We start from the raw sequence: 18,186 nt of genomic DNA, 5'->3' as shown, positions 1-18,186 counted from the left end.
AGGAAGGCTACAGACTTTTTTGAGTTAATTTTGTATCCAGCCAATTTGCTGAAGGTGTTTATCAGCTTTAGGAGTTCTCTGGTGGAGTTTTGAGGGTCACTTATGTACACTATCATATCATCTGCAAAGAGGGATAATTTGACTTCCTCCTTTCCCATTTGAATACCCTTGATCTCCTTTTGTTGTCTTATTGCTCTGGCTAGAACTTCGAGTACTATATTGAAGAGATATGGAGAGAGTGGGCAGCCTTGCCTTGTTCCCGATTTGAGAGGAATTTCCTTGAGTATCTCACCATTTACTTTGATTTTGGCTATTGGCTTGCTGTATATAGCCTTTATTATGTTGAGGAAAGTGCCTTGTATCCCCGATCTCTCTAAAACTTTAAACATGAATGGGTGTTGAATTTTATCAAATGCTTTCTCTGCATCCAAGGAGATAATCATGTGGTTTTTTATTTTCAGTTTGTTTATATGATGGATTACATTGATGGATTTCCGTATATTAAACCATCCCTGCATGCCTGGAATGAAGCCTACTTGGTCATGATGAATGATATCTTTGATGTGCTCCTGTATTCGTTTTGCAAGTATTTTATTTAGTATTTTTGCATCTATGTTCATAAGAGAAATTGGTCTGAAATTCTCTTTCTTTGTTGAGTCTTTGTGAGGTTTAGGTATCAATGAGACTATGGCCTCATAGAATGAATTTGGTAATTTTCCATCCATTTCTATCTTTTGGAGTAGCTTGAAGAGTATCGGTATTAGCTCGCCCTTAAAGGTCTGGTAGAATTCTGCACTGAAACCATCTGGCCCTGGGCTTTTTTTGGTTGGGAGACCATCGATGATTGCTTCTATTTCTGTAGAGGAAATGGGACTATTTAACTTGTTTATCTGTTCTTCATTCAACTTTGGCAAGTGAACTTGATCAAGAAAATCGTCCATTTCCCTTAGATTTTCAAATTTTGTGGCGTATATGCCTTCAAAGTAGGATCTTATGATTCTTTGAATTTCTTCAGTGTCTGTTGTTATGTCTCCCTTTTCATTTCTGATTTTGTTGATTTCAATACTGTCTCTCTGCCTTTTAGTTAGTTTGGCTAATGGTCTGTCTATCTTGTTGATTTTCTCAAAGAACCAGCTTTTGGTTTTGTTGATTCTTTGGACTGTTTTCTTAGTTTCTAATTTGTTAATTTCAGCCCTGAGTTTGATTATTTCCAGGCGTCTACTCCTCTTTGGTGTTTCTGCTTCTTTTTTTTCTAGGGTTTCCAGTTGTGTTGTTAAGATGCTTATGTGCGATGTTTCCAATTTCTTTTTAAAGGCACTTAGTGCTATGAATTTTCCTCTTAGCACTGCTTTCAATGTATCCCACAAATTTGGGTATGTTGTTTCTTCATTTTCATTGAATTTCAGAAACTCCTTGATTTCTTTCTTTATTTCTTCCCTGACCCAGGTGTCATTTAGCAGAGAGTTGTTTAGTTTCCACAAACGTGTAGACTTTTTGTTATTTCTGTTGTTGTTGAATTGCAGCCTAAGAGCATGGTGATCTGATAGGATACAAGGTATTATTTCAATCCTCTTGTATCTGTTGAGGCTTGCTTTGTGACCTACGATGTGATCAATTTTGGAGAAGGTTCCATGGGGTGCGGAGAAGAAGGTGTATTCTTTCTTGTTTGGGTGAAAGGTTCTATAGATATCTGTTAGATCCATTTGACCCATGGCATTGGTTAATGATGTTATTTCTCGGCTTAGTTTCTGTTTCAATGACTTATCCTTCAGTGAGAGTGGGGTGTTGAAGTCTCCCACTATTATTGTGTGGGGATCGATGTGTGGTTTAAGCTTTTTTAGGAGATCTTTTACATATGTGGGTGCCCTTGTATTGGGAGCATAGATGTTCAGAATTGTGATGTCATCTTGGTTGACTTTACCTTTGATGAGTATGAAGTGTCCTTCCTCATCCCTCAATGTCTTTAAATTATTGTGTAGGTATTTTGATAGGGATTGCATTCAAGCTGTAAATTGCTTTTACTAAGATGACCATGTTTCTTATGTTAATTCTCTTGATCCCCAAGCAATGGATATTCTTCCATCTTCTCATATCGTCTTCGAGCTCCTTCTTCATGGATTTAAAGTTTTCTTCAAACAAGTTCTTCACTTGCTTGATTAGAGTAACTCCTAGATATTTTATATTGCTTGTGGCTAACATGAAGGGTGTGGTTTTCCTAATTTCTTCCTCTGCATGATTGTCATTTGTATATAGAAAGGCTACTGACTTTTTTGAGTTAATGTTGTATCCAGCCGATTTGCTGAAGGTGTTTATCAGTTGTAGGAGTTCTCTGGTGGAATTCTGAGGGTCACTTTGTACTCTATCATACCATCTCCAAAGAGGCATAATTTGACTTCCTTCTATCCCATTTGGATCCCCTTGATCTCCTTGCGTTGTCTTATTGCTCTGCCTAGAACTTGAAGAACAATATTGAATAACCACTGTACATCAGACGACACAGGCAAAGGCTTCAAGGATAGCTAGCAGGACTAGTGATGTAGCTGGGTTGCAAAACACTTGCAAAGCATGTATGAAACTGGTGTTGACTCCCAGGACTGCAGAACAAACCATTAGTAAACAAAACATCAGTAAAAACTGATGTGCAGCGGGCTAGGTTAGGTTAGGTTAGTCACTTTAAAACCATGGCTACATTGTGTTGATCTTAGGTGTCATCTCTTAAAGCTAGGTAAATGAAACCATCTCTTTCTCTTTTTCTAGATGTGATACAGGGAGGGATAACATCAACAGAAATGGTTCCACTCAACACTTTCAAAGAAGATGTATTTAGTTTTATTTTGTGAGTGGGTGTTTTGTCCTTATGTCAGTCTGAGGTCCATCTATATGCAGTGCTCACAGAAGCCAGAAGAGAGCGATAGATCCCCTGGACTGGAGGTTTCATTTTGGTGCTCAAAAAATATATTCCAGTTGTAAACTGCATTATTTTGACTTAGCAACTGTTAAAAGTTTCTGAGGTGACCAGTCAAATACCAGCCCCTTTTGCTTTATAAACATAGTCCTTCTGGGACCCTTGCTGGATGTGCTTATGTGATGGATTTGGCATAGTTAGGCTTGCTTCCACAGAAGTAGAATTTTTTTGCCTTGCCCTTTTCATGAGATGCTCAGACTCATTTCTAACACTAAAACAGCTTAATTTTCTAGTTATGTTTTAATGTCTTCCTTTGCCTGCGTGTCGTGTTTTTAAAGTATTATTTTTGATCAAATGGATATATGTCATTTAATTCATGCTTGGCAAATACTCATACACTATTTGTTGAGTTTTGTTGGTTCACATTCACAATAATCAGGGATGCCGTGACTAAGAACACTCTGCATTGTTTTCAAACATGATTTTTTGTTGTGGTTTGTAAATTCTATAAAGATATAACATGACAAGGTGAAGCCATCGATTCATGTCATCATTTAAAATTTCACTAGCCAGCCTTGGTTCTGCACACCTGAAATCCCAGCACTCGGACATTATGGAAATCCTCTACCAAAGCTGAAGGTTGTGCATTGAGCCAAGTAGGTCCATGGGTTCAATCCCATAGCACCTCAAAACAAAAACATTTAAAAATACCGCAGAACATTTTGCTTCTCCCTGCTTTGATGTCTCAACAGGCAGCTGTACATTCAGCTCCTCTTTTTGAAAATATGCTTTTCTAAAATTGAGAATGTAATGTAGCCTTGAGGGGTAGAGAAATCAAAAATTGATGTCCATAGGTGCAGCAGTGGAGACCACACCAAGATGATAAACCTTTATTTTCCAAAGGAGCAGAGGGTTTCAGTCTCAGAGGAAAAAAAGACTGGCCTGACTAGTTCACTCTGGTTACTTTTATTGAATCATTAGACAAAATTAATTGATACTGGGAAAGATTCCTACTACCAAAGTTATCTTGCCCTTGCTGCATGAGAGAGAGAGCAGACAACCCACACAAATCTCAGTCCCATTTGACCATGGCTTATAATAATGAAAAATAAAAATCCCAAGTTTACCAGGAGTGTCTCAGGACCAAGATTTGTGCAGCTGTAAGCTCTCCCATTCCACCAAGTGCAGACTTTCCATGGAGACAAATTTTTTTTAAGGTTCAAACAGTCTCTGAACAAGTTTTTTTGCACAGCAAAGACTAGGCTGAAGCATTTCTCTAAAACCAGACACAAAGGCTTCACTTTACATCTCACTACAAAAGGAGACTCAGTGGTTAAGAGCCCTGGCTGCTCTCTCTGCAGAGACCTGGATTTTGATTCCCATTGCTCATATAGTGACTCATAACCATCTGTGACTCAAGTTCCATGGGATTCAAACCTTTTCTGCCCACTGTAGCGACTACAATAACATGTTCTTAAACATACATGAAGGCAAACCATTCTTAGAAAAATTTTTTTCCTGTGAGCATTTTCTCTGTGACTGTGACTGTGTGTGTGTGTGTCTGTTCCAGTGCCAGTGTCCGTGCATGTGTGTATTTCTGTCTGTCTTTTTGTCTGAGTCTGTAAGTGTACATGCATGTGTGTATGTGTTTGTATGCATTCATGTCTGCCTGTGTGCACATGCACGTGTGTGTGTGTGTGTGTGTGTGTCCAGTAACTGGGGGATCAAGATCATTTTTCTTTCATTACCCTTGCAAAAGTTCATTTAAATTATAATTTTAAAAACATTAAATTATTAAATCTGAGGGAAGAAGGAGGTAGCTGAGTCAGTAAATCATCCGCTGCTATCCAAATATGAGAACTGGGTTCTAATGTGAAGAAGCCACTCAAATACACACCTATAATCTCAAATCTCCTGAGGCAGAACAGAGTGTCTTGAAGAAAGTTAGCCAGCTTGACTACATGAATTGGTGAGCTTAGGTTACATTGAAAGTCTATGCTTGCTAAAGCATAGAATGATTGATGAACATCTTAATTTTAAGCCTTCACATTCCTATATAGGCATGTGTACGTTCACTGCTGTGATTTCATTGCTACGTTTAAATAATGCTACTTGCATGGAGATTTTTAAATTTTTATTTGTTTATTTTCTACAACCATAATTCCTCCTTCCTCCTCTCTTCCAAGTCCTTCTCCAACTTCACTTCCCCATCCACATCTACACATCCTCCATTTCACTTCACAAAGGTTGTGCGTCCCAAGGATATAAAGTTGCAGGGAGACTAGATACCACTTCTATTAAGACTAGACAAGGCAACTCAGTAAGGGGAAAGTGTCCCAAGGCAGGCAACAGCCCCTGCTCGCACTCTTAGGATTCCCAGAAGGAGACCAAGCTACACAACTGAAACATGTAGAGGGCCTATGAAGGGAGACTGAAGATCCCTTGTTGGCGGTTCAGTCTCTGGGATCCCCTTTGAGTCCAGGTCAGTGGATTCTGTGGGTTTTCTTGTGGTGTCCATGACCCTTCTGGCTCCTATAATCCTTCATGCCCATCTTTCTCAGGATTCCCCAAGCTCTGCCTAGTATTTGCTTGTGAATCTCTGCATCTCTTTCCATCAATTTCTAGATGAACCCTCTCTGATCTATGTGTATAAAAGATTATCATTAAGAATAATTTCGTTGACTTTCTTTTCCATTCATATTTGACTCTATCATAAGTCTCTAGGCTATCCAACCTCTGGATCCCAGTTCTCCAGGTAGTGTCAGGGGTGGGCTCACTCTCATGGCGTGGGTCCCAGGCTGTACTAGGCACTGATTAGCCACTTCCAAAATTTCTGTGCCACCTTTACCCTAGCACATCTTCTTGGCACGACAAATAGTAAGTCCCAGTCCCTCCATTGGAAGTCTTCTTGGGTTACAGGAGATAGCCAGTTGATGCTTTATATCCTCTATTGCTAGGAATAGTAGCTGGGGTTACCTTCAGAGATTCATGGGAGTTCCCAATACACTAGGATTCTAGCTCATTCTGGAAATCACTTGACTCCATTCCAGCATTCCAGTTGCCTTTCCCAGGACTCTCTCTTTTCATCCTCCCCTGAACTGATCCATAGGCCCTTCTGTTCCCACTATTCCCCATCCAGATCCCTCCCCTTACCAACCTGTGATATCTATTCTATTTCTCCTTCATGGTGAGAGTCTAGTGTTTCCCTTTTAAGACTTTCTTGTTATTTATCTTCTCAGGGTCTGTGAATTGCAGCATGATTGTTTTTACTTTACTTACAATATCCACTTATAAGTATTTTTTTTAATCTGGGTTAGCTCACTGAGGAGGATCTCTTCTAGTTCCATCCATGATACTTTCATTTTAATTCCTTATTTTCTTTGACTGAACCACCCAACTCCTCTAACTTGTTTTCAAGTCATAATCTTCAGTATCCCACCTTATCTGCATTTCTTAATGATGAAGATGGGCAGATTTTATTACCGAGAACAATGAAGGACACCAACACACCCTGGCACATCAAATCACAGCAGGACTAAACAGTTCTTCTCCAACTAAGGCCAGACAAGACAGATCAGCTATGGGAAAGGGATACAAAGGTTGGCACCAGAGTGAGAGACAGCCCCCTCTCCAATTGTTAGGAGCCCACATGAAGACCAAACTACATATCTGCTATAAATGTGTAGGTTGCCTAGGTCCAGCCCATGAATTCTCTTCAGTTGGTTGTTTAGTCTCTGTGAGCCCCCCCACCAAGGCTTACATTATTTTCCTCTGTAGATCTTGTGGATCACTCACTTTTTCCTGCCTTTCTTCCCCAATACTCCCCAAGCTCCACCTATTATTTGGCTGTGGGTCTCTACATTTGTTTGCATCAGCTACTGGATGAAGCCTCTCAGAAGACATTTATGTTAGCCTCATATCTGGAAGCATAGTAGAATATCATTAATAGTGTCAGAGATTGTCTTTCTTCCATGGGATGGGCCCAATTTGGGACAATCATTACTTGGCCATTCTCTCAATCTCTGTTCCATCTTTATCTCTACACATCTTGTAAGGAAATACAAGGTTTTATGTGGGCTTTGGTGTCCCAATACCTCCACTAGAAGTGCTAGCTGACCTGCAGGGTGGTACTTTAGGCTCCATGTCTAGCACTGCTAAGAGTCTCAGTTAAGGTCCTTTATCATCACGGCAGAAATCATGGTGGTGTGCAGGTAGACACGATGCTAGAAAAGAAGCCAATATTTCTACATCTGTACTTGAAGGCAGCAGGAAGAGAGAGTAACACTGGGCCTGGTTCGAGGTTTTAAACCTCAAATTTCAACCCCCCAGTGGCACACTTCCTCCAACAAGGCCACATCTACTCCAACAAAGCTATATGTAGTATTCCTTTCAAATATGCCACACCCTATGAATGTCTGGGGACCATTTTCTTTCAAATAATCACATAAACTTGAGGATGTGTCTCCTTTAAGGCAAAATGTTTGGGAACAAGAAAAAAATAAATAAATAATTTTTTATTTAAAGTTAGCATAGCTAAATAGTAAGTAGCGATTTAGATAAGTATAAACAATACCCACTTTTATTTTTTAAATTTTATCAATGAAATATTTGATGCTATTCCACAATATCTTGGCCCAGTAGGTAGTAGATGATTTATTAATGTGGTTAATATTAAAATTTCTCAAATAATTTGCTAACATAAGTATTGTTAGTGATCAATTGTAATGAGAGTCCTAGAAATAAAATTTATAAGAGCTATTTAACAAAGACAGTTTCCAGATGTGACACAATGGCATTTTCCTGGAGTCACCAGGGCCCCATCCTAGGCCGGGGAATATGCTCTATAGCTGAGTACTTAGAAAAAGGCATTATGCACACACAAACTGCTGTAGTTTCAGATGTCAAGTCCATTCATTACTAGAAGCTTGGAATATTGTATAAAATAATATCTTTGTACTGTGTACAATAATAGAAGTTGGCTTTCATGAACCTTAACTGACCCTTTTGCCAGAGTATGATCATATATCTGACTAAGGACAACCATAAGAAATGAACAAACAAACAAAAAACACAAAACCTATTAAGTCAAAAGTGTTCATCAACTTTAAACATTTAAACCTAAGTCTATGTAAGCTGAAGATTGGGCATCTTTAAATTTTAACAGATTTATTTTTGAGCTGAAGAAGATGTTTCTATTAGGTAACAGGATATTCAGAAGCAGCTGAGAAATAATTACAGACAATTCTGAAAGAAAATAATTGAGTTTTCCCATAAAAGTATAGATTCAGCAGATACTGTAATGGAAACAAAATTGTACGCTATCAAAGCATAACATTATCATTGAGGAAGAACCTGCTGGAAAGCTCTAGGTTTTATGATGTTTAGACAGTCTGATATAGTAGATTTTCAGGCTAACCAAAAGTAATAGGTAAAAATTTCATATAAATTCAATTTTTATTTATTGCATTTCTAGACTAACCACTCCTGTCTCTCAAGGGAATTTGAGAAACATTCAATTTATGATTGCACTGCATTACAGAGAAGAAACATTTCTAATTTTTTTTTCTTGACAGGTTTCTCTGTGTAGCCTTGGCTGTCCTGGACTCGTTTTGTAAACTAGTCTGGCCTCTGACTCACAGCAATCCACTTGCCTCTGCCCCCCCCCCCCAAGTGCTGTGATTAAAGGCATGTGCCACCGTGCATGGCTTTTTAAAATTTTTTAATTTTAATTTATTTTTATTTTTAAGTCCATCCCAAGCATATTTATACTGTTATATTTAACTTTTTGCTGTATTGTACAAAAACACAATTTTTAAAGAAAATTGAGATAATAATAATAATAATAATAATAATAATAATAATAATAATAGCAGCAATAATAGAAAAATCTGGGATTATAAATGAGAAAAATTTTCATTTTTAATGTAAAGGACAAGACGAAAAATTATTTACTAATATTGTTAGCATATCACTGGATTGATGTGTAATTAGAGCAGGCAACAGCGAGAAAAACATCTATAGTCTCCATAAAAACAATTCATTGCACTAACACTTTGAAGCATCTTTTAGCAGCAACAGCCACAGCTGCTCCTGGTTTTCCCCCTAGACAGGTAGTTTTTTCTTTTCCGTGTTCTCCAGAGATAGAAGTACTAGCACTTCAGTGTTGCTGTCATGCTTTAATATATATTATATATTTTTATATATTCTATATAATATATTTAATATATATAATGTTAAAATATCAATCTGGTGTATCCAATGGGAGGCAGGAATTCCTATATATGTAATTTTTCACATATTCAGGGCCATGAAACAAACAAATGTAGCTTCCTCTCAACCCTGAATACAAGTAAAGAAAGGGAAAAATACATATATAGGTATAATGTAAATTTCTAAAATAAACATAGAGGAGAAGATTGAATATTGCCAAAGTGGCATTAACTGTGTCTTTGATGAAACTTGGTTGTATAATAAGTCATTAGGTCAAAAGAGGTCATTGAGGAAAAATATTTAAGTGTGAAATGTCATTTTACATTAAGAATATCTTAAGATAGTCGTCCTTAAATGGACAAATACTCTATTGGCATGAAAAATCCAAAATTTGCCTTCTAAATGAAATGTTTAATGGGAAAGTTGTACAGCTTCAGGGATCAATTTTTACTTTGATAAGAATTACTGCATTGTCTCTTACAGTCTAGCAGACTTTTACAATGTACATGCTCAGAGGACACACTTCATAAGAGATGCTGTCCTGTTCCTTGTCTATGCATCTGTCCTGCCATATGAACAGGTCAGGTATCAGTGTGCATTAGCATGAGTTCCTTTTCAATTTCTTACAGTCTATACCTGGAAAGAAGAAACTTACAGTTACATAGGATATACATGTCTGGTTTTTCCAAGTAAGGTCAAAATAAAGAGTTTTATAGGCAGGTTTAACATATTACCAAGACAGAAATAAAACCAAAACAAATTTATGACTAGGGAACATTGTTTTTTTCTATGAAAGATTAATTACCACGTTTGATCCATGCAATACATTGTCAAAATATATTTTTATAGAGAATGGGCTTCATTGAGGGCACACATTCTTTTTTTTTCTTTTTATTAATTTATTCTTGTTACATCTCAATGTTTATCCCATCCCTTGTATCCTCCCATTCCTCCTCCCCCCATTTTCCCATTATTCCCCTCCCCTATGACTGTTACTGAGGGGGATCACCTCCCCCTATATATTCTCATAGGGTATCAAGTCTCTTCTTGGTAACCTGCTGTCCTTCCTCTGAGTGCCACCAGGTCTCCCCCTCCAGGGGACATGGTCAAATGTGAGGCACCAGAGTACGTGAGAAAGTCGTATCACACTCTCCACTCAACTGTGGAGAATGTTCTGACCATTGGCTAGATCTGGGAAGGGGTTTAAAGTTTACCTCCTGTATTGTCCTTGGCTGGTGCCTTAGTTGAGCGGGACCCCTGGGCCCAAATCTGCCTATCATATTGTTCTACTTGTAGGTTTCTAGGACCCTCTGGATCCTTTTATTTTGCTATTCTCCCATGCGTCTCTCATTTAGAGTCCCAATAGGATGCCTTCCCCTCTGTCCCAGTTTCCTGGTAATTGAAGGCTTTCGTGGGACATGCCCCTTGGGCTAGTAGTATGCAGATATAAGTGAGTATATACCATTTGATTCTTTCTGCTTCTGGGTTAACTCACTCATGATCATTTCTAGCTCAATCCATTTATCCACAAATTTCGGGAATTCCTTGTTTTTAATAGCTGAGTAGTATTCCATAGTGTATATGTACCACAGTTTCTTTATCCACTCTTCTACTGAGGGACACTTAGGCTGTTTCCATGTTCTGGCTATTATGAATAAGGCTGCTATGAACATGGTTGAGCAAATTTTCTTGTTGTGTGCTGGAGCATCTTCTGGGTATAGTCCAAGGAGTGGAATAGCTGGGTCTTGAGGAAGCCCTATTCCCATTTTTCTGAGATAGCACCAGATAGATTTCCAAAGTGGCTGTACTAGTTTGCATTCCCACCAGCAATGAAGGAGTGTTCCTCTCTCCCCACATCCTCACCAGCATGTGGTGTTGCTTGAGTTTTTGATCTTAGCCATTTTGATGGGTGTAAGACGGAATCTCAGAGTTGTTTTGATTTGCATTTCCCTGATGACTAAGGAGGTTGAGCATTTCTTTAAGTGTTTCTCAGCCATTTGATACTTCTCTGTTGAGAATTCTCTGTTTAGTTCCAAGCCCCATTTCTCAATTGGGTTATTCGGTTTGGTGGTGTTTAATTTCTTGAGTTCTTTATATATTTTGGATATTAGACCTTTGTCAGTTGTAGGGTTGGTGAAGATTTTTTCCCAGTCTGTAGGCTGTCGCTTTGTTCTCTTGACAGTGTCTCCTGCCTTACAGAAGCTTCTCAGCCTCATGAGGTCCCATTTATTAATGGTTGACATTAAGGCCTGGGCCGTTGGTGTTCTGTTCAGGAAGTTGTCTCCTGTGCCAATATGTTCCAGGCTCTTTCCCACTTTTTCCTCTAAGTGGCTTAGTGTCTCTGGTTTTATGTTGAGGTCTTTAATCCACTTGGATTTGAGTTTTGTGCAAGGTGACAAATATGGGTCCAGTTTCATTTTTTTACACATAGACCTCCAGTTAGACCAGCACCATTTGTTGAAGATGCTATCCTTTTTCCATTGAATGGATTTGGCTTCTTTGTCAAAAATCAAGTGACCATATGTGTGTGGATTCATATCTGGGTCTTCGATTCGATTCCACTGATCAACCAGCCTGTTGCTGTGCCAGTACCATGCTGTTTTAATTACTATTGCTTTATAGTACAGTTTGAGATCAGGTATGGAGATTCCTCCGGAGCACCTTTTATTGTACAAGATTGTTTTAGCTATTCTGGGTTTTTTGTTTTTCCATATGAAGTTCAGAATTGAACTTTCAATGTCTTTAAAAAATTGTGTAGGTATTTTGATAGGGATTGCATTGAATCTGTAGATTGCTTTTGGTAGGATGGCCATTTTTACTATGTTAATTCTCCCGATCCATGGGCAAGGAAGATCACGCCATCTTCTCAGGTCATCTTCAATCTCTTTCTTCAGAGTTTTGAATTTTTTTTCATACAAGTCCTTCACTTGCTTAGTTAGGGTAACTCCTAGATATTTTATATTGCTTGTGGCTAATGTGAAGGGTGTGGTTTTCCTAATTTCTTCCTCTGCAAGCTTGTCATTTGTGTATAGGAAGGCTACAGACTTTTTTGAGTTAATTTTGTATCCAGCCAATTTGCTGAAGGTGTTTATGAGCTTTAGGAGTTCTCTGGCGGAATTTTGAGGGTCACTTATGTACACTATCATATCATCTGCAAAGAGGGATAATTTGACTTCCTCCTTTCCTATTTGGATACCCTTGATCTCCTTTTGTTGTCTTATTGCTCTGGCTAGAACTTCGAGTATTATATTGAAGAGATATGGAGAGAGTGGGCAGCCTTGCCTTGTTCCCGATTTTAGAGGAATTTCCTTGAGTATCTCACCATTTACTTTGATTTTGGCTATTGGCTTGCTGTATATAGCCTTTATTATGTTGAGGAAAGTGCCTTGTATCCCCGTTCTCTCTAAAATTTTAAACATGAACGGGTGTTGAATTTTATCAAATGCTTTCTCTGCATCCAAGGAGATGATCATGTGGTTTTTTATTTTCAGTTTGTTTGTATGGTGGATTACGTTGATGGATTTCCGTATATTAAACCATCCCTGCATGCCTGGAATGAAGCCTACTTGGTCATGATGAATGGTATCTTTGATGTGTTCCTGTATTCATTTTGCAAGTATTTTATTTAGTATTTTTGCATCTATGTTCATAAGAGAAATTGGTCTGAAATTCTCTTTCTTTGTTGAGTCTTTGTGAGGTTTAGGTATCAATGAGACTATGGCCTCATAGAATGAATTTGGTAATTTTCCATCCATTTCTATCTTTTGGAGTAGCTTGAAGAGTATCGGTATTAGCTCGCCCTTGAAGGTCTGGTAGAATTCTGCACTGAAACCATCTGGCCGTGGGCTTTTTTTGGTTGGGAGACCATCGATGATTGCTTCTATTTCTGTAGGGGAAATGGGACTATTTAGCTTGTTTATCTGTTCTTCATTCAACTTTGGCAAGTGAAATTGATCAAGAAAATCGTCCATTTCCCTTAGATTTTCAAATTTTGTGGCGTATATGCCTTCAAAGTAGGATCTTATGATTCTTTGAATTTCTTCAGTGTCTGTTGTTATGTCTCCCTTTTCATTTCTGATTTTGTTGATTTCAATACTGTCTTTCTGCCTTTTAGTTAGTTTGGCTAATGGTCTGTCTATCTTGTTGATTTTCTCAAAGAACCAGCTTTTGATTTTGTTGATTCTTTGGATTGTTTTCTTAGTTTCTAATTTGTTAATTTCAGCCCTGAGTTTGATTATTTCCAGGCGTCTACTCCTCTTGGGTGTTTCTGCTTCTTCTTTTTTTTTTTCTAGGGCTTCCAGTTGTGTCGTTAAGATGCTTATGTGTGATGTTTCCAATTTCTTTTTAAAGGCACTTTGTGCTATGAATTTTCCTCTTAGCACTGCTTTCAATGTATCCCACAAATTTGGGCATGTTTTTTCTTCATTTTGTTGAATTTCAGAAACTCCTTGATTTCTTTCTTTATTTCTTCTCTGACCCACGTGTCATTTAGCAGAGAGTTGTTTAGTTTCCACGTACGTGTAGGCTTTTTGTCATTTCTGTTGTTGTTGAATTGCAACCTACAATTCTTTCAATCCTCTTGTATCTATTGAGGCTTGCTTTGTGACCTACGATGTGATCAAAGAAGAAGGTTTCATGGGGTGCAGAGAAGAAGGTATATTCTTTCTTGTTTGGGTGAAAGGTTCTATAGATATCTGTTAGATCCATCTGACCCATGGCATTGGTTAATGATGTTGTTTCTCGGCTTACTTTCTGTTTCCTTCAGTGACAGTGGGGTGTTGAAGTCTCCCACTATTATTGTGTGGAGATCGATGTGTGGTTTAAGCTTTTTTAGGAGATCTTTTACAAATGTGGGTGCCCTTGTATTGGGAGCATAGATGTTCAGAATTGTGATGCCATCTTGGTTGACTTTACCTTTGATGAGCATGAAGTGCCCTTCCTCATCCCTTTTGATTAATTTTGGTTGAAATTCTACTTTGTTAGATACTAAAATGGCTATGCCTGCTTGCTTCTTGTGATCATTTGCTTGGAATATTTTTTTCCAACCTTTTACCCTGAGGTAATGCCTTTCATTATGGGTGAGATGTGTTTCTTGAATGCAGAAGAATGTTGGATCTTGTTTATGCATCCATTCAGTTAGTCTGTGTCTTTTTATTGAAGAATTGAGGTCATTGATGTTGAGAGATATTAATGACCAGTGACTGTTAAGAGTCTTAATTTTGATGTTGTTTCCAGTCAAGCGTTTGTGTAGTTGTGTTTTTGCCATGGGATAGTTATCTATTTCCTGGGTAGTTTTGGTTGTAGCTTGACCCTTTGGGATGGAGTTTTCCTTCTAGTACCTTCTGTAAAGCTGGATTTGTGGATAGGTACTGTTTGAATTTGTTTTTGTCATGGAATATTTTGTTTTCTCCATCAATGGTTATTGATAGTTTTGCTGGGTAAAGTAGTCTGGCCAGTCATCTCTGGTCTCTTAGGTTTTGCAGGATCTCTGTCCAGGCCCTTCTGGCATTTTTGATCTCTGCTGAGCAGTCGGGTGTAATTCTGATAGGTTTAGCATTAAATGTTGTTTGGCCCTTTTCCCTTGCAGCTTTTAATATTTTTTCTTTGTTCTGCATGTTTTGTGTTTTGATTATTATGTGACGGGCAATTTTTCTTTTCTGGTCAATTCTATTTGGTGTTCTGTAGGCCTCTTGTATGTTTATGGGCATCTCTTTCTTTAGATTGGGGAAATTTTCTTCTATGATTTTGTTGAGAATAGTTTCTTGGCCTTGGAGTCTGATATCTTCTCTTTCTTCAATGCCTATTATCCTCAAATTTCTTCTTTTCATTGTGTCCTTAATCTCTTGGATGTTTTGTGTCAGGAGTTTTCCAGATTTGGCATTTTCTTTAATGGTTGCTTCAATATCTGTGATTGTATCTCCTAGCCCTGAGATTCGTTCTTGCATCTCTTGGATTCTGTTAGAAAAGCTCACCTCTGTGTTGCTCGCCTTCTTCTCTGAGGTCTCACGTTCTCATTTTTCTTCTGTCTGTGTGTTTATCATTGAATCCATTTTCATTTTCAGATCTTGAACTGACTTTTTGATTTCTTTCAACTGATTGTTTGTATTTTCCTGAAAATTTTCCAGATCCACTCTATGTGCTTCTTTTATGTCTCTCACCTGTTTGTCTGCGTCTTCGTGCATTTGATTACTTATTTTATTTGTTTCCTCCATTACCATCCTCATTACTAAGGATTTGAGGTCAGTTTCTTGTATTTCTATTGTATTTGAGTTCTCTGGGTTGTTTTCCTTGGGATAGCTGGCAACTGGAGATGCCATGTTGTTTTGGGGCTTTTTGCGTATGCTTTTTCGCTGTCCATTAGACATCTTGCTGTCTTTGTTTTTGTTGGGTAGCTTCCAGAGTTGGATGGAGGGACTCTGATGATAGATTCACTTGTTTTCTCACGATTTCCCTAGGCTGGGAGCTCTTAATGCTTCACTGGTCTGGATGTTAGGAGGTTAGCCCTGTTGTTTTGGACTCTCACAGCCAGTGATTTTCAGCCCCCTTGTGTTGTGGGTCCTGCGATCGTTCTGGGTCTCTGAATGAGCGTTGGGTCAAGCCAAGATATCCACAGCCTTCTGTGTCCCCTGCCAAGTCCAGCCAGGAACACTGGGCCCCAACCACGGGCCGAACTCAGCTAGATTCTCAGGGCCTGAACCGTCTGCCGAGCTCCCCTAGGGATTCTGCGCCCAAAAATGCACACAGGGTTCAGCCAGAATTTTTGGGCTGGGACTACGCACCAAGCTCAGCTAGGCCCTTTTGGCACAAAGTGCGTTCTCTGGTCAGTTATTGACTCAGGACCGGAACTGTGCACCAATCTCAGCCAGGAATTCTGGATTCAAACTGCACACTTTGTCCAACCAGAGTCTTAGAGCTGGTGGAACCGAGTGCTCTGTCCAGCCTGGGTCACAGCAGGAGAACTGCGGCTGCACTGAGTCAGCACCGGTGTTGGAACTGAGCGCTCTGCCCAGGCTGCGTCACAACAAGAGAACTGCGGCTCTGCTGAGTTAGCGCCAGTGGTGGAAGAGAGTGCTCCGCCCAGACTGCATCACTGCAGGGGAGCTGCTGCTGAGCTGAGGTGGTGCCTAGGGTGGAACTGAGTGCTCCACTAAGCCTGCGCCACAGCAGGGGAGCTGTGGCCACGCTGAGTTAGTGCCTCGGGCAAAATTTCTTGCTAGGCTGGGCCAGAACCGGGGACTTAGGGGCCGAACTGTCCTCCGAGTCCAGTCTGCGTCCGAAGGCACCACGTGACCCAAATCCTGCCCAGAGTCCCCTCTCCCACAGCAACTCCCACCAGCCACCACACCAATCGCCTCCACCGGAAGGCTATGAGCTGCAAACCTCAGCCACCGCCAGTGGTGCTGCTGGTGCCACTGGTGCTGCTGCCTCTGCCGCTGCCACCCTGATCATAGAAAATCCACACTCCTCCCATGTGCAGGGGCACGCAGGTCCTCTGCACCCTGGTTCCACCGAACTGTGGAGCACTCCCACTGCCGTGGTGTTCGGACCACGGTGTTTCTGGCTCCGAAATCTGTGCAATTCCCTGAATTGTTCACTGCAGCCTCCAAATGCAGTCCACATTGCTTGCCGCTATCTTGGATCCTCATGTATACTACATATTAAAAAATGAAAAATGTTATGGAATAGGGGGTTGTACACTGTATAATTTTTTATTCTCACCATACCAAAAAGCATGTTCAATCATAACTCAATTTTATATATCCTTTTAAAGAAAATCAAAAGAAGTCAGACTTAGAGAGAAAAGAGACTGGAAAAATCTGAATGCTAAAATGTAGGTTGTAAAAACAGAGACTAGAATATTCCTTTAACCACAATTAAAAATCTTCAGGGACACCAGGCTTGATAGCCCCTGCCTTTAATTCCAGTACTCTGGAAACAGAGGCACGTGGATCTTTGTGAGTTCAAAGCCAGCTTGGTCTACAAAGAGAGTCTAGGACAGCCTGGGCTGTTAAACAGAGACACCCTGTCTCATTAAAATAAGGAGCTTCAGGGAAATCCAATATAAGACCTACAGTGCCACTTTGTGGCAAAATTAAAGAATGCTATCCCATTGAAACACTAGATGCTTCAGTGATAAACCATCATAATCAGAATATGTGTTATATTTAAAAAATCAATTAATTATTGAAGGTCAATATGATGAATTTAAAATAGATGTTCTCAAGTCTAATACATGCAATACACATTGAACCCCTTCTCAGATCTAGCCAATGGACAGGACAGCCACAGTTGTATGGGGAGAGAGGACTGACACTGACATGCACACTGGTGCCCCATATTTGACCACTTCCCCTTGGTGGCACTCAGAAAAGGTATAAGCAGGATACCAAAATGAGACTTGATGGCCTGTGACTGTATGGTGTGGAAGGAGGTACCCTTCAGTTACAGACCTAGGGAAAGGGAATAGAGTGCAAGTGGAAGGGAGGGAAAATGGGAGGATACAAGTGAGGAGAAACAATTGAGATGTAATCTGAATAAATTAATTAAATAAAATTCAGGAATTTACAAGTTCTATTAATGTCACCTTAAAGCAATTGCTTACCATAGCTCAAGTGTTCCATTTTGCAGAGTTTATAAAAACAAAACATGGGTACCATTCCATACAGTCTTATAGATAATTTTAGGGGGTTTTGTCTTGAGTTCTAAAAAGGATGATTCTGAGATTGTACAATAATTAGAGGTGATTTCTTACTTGCAAAGACATTTAAAATTGAATCTGATGATGCCTCAACATATGTATCCTATAGAATACAACAATTATTTAGACACTGTAACATAGAAAATGTTACAAATAGATCTTACACGCCTACAGGACAAGCAATTATAGAAAAATCTAACAGGACATTTAAATGAAACGGTCATAGAACAGAAGGGATAAATGGGATCTTCTAGAAACCCCTTTTAAAAGGTTTGATGTCTTTTAAATTTTGGACAAGTGTGGGCAAATGTTGACACGTGATATGAAATATTGAGTAATCTTATATTCAATGTTGTTACATATAACTCCCAGT

The sequence above is a fragment of the Acomys russatus genome, chromosome 19 (genome assembly GCF_903995435.1).
Source record: "Acomys russatus chromosome 19, mAcoRus1.1, whole genome shotgun sequence".
NCBI lineage: Eukaryota > Metazoa > Chordata > Mammalia > Rodentia > Muridae > Acomys > Acomys russatus.
This window is presented reverse-complemented; position numbering follows the sequence as displayed.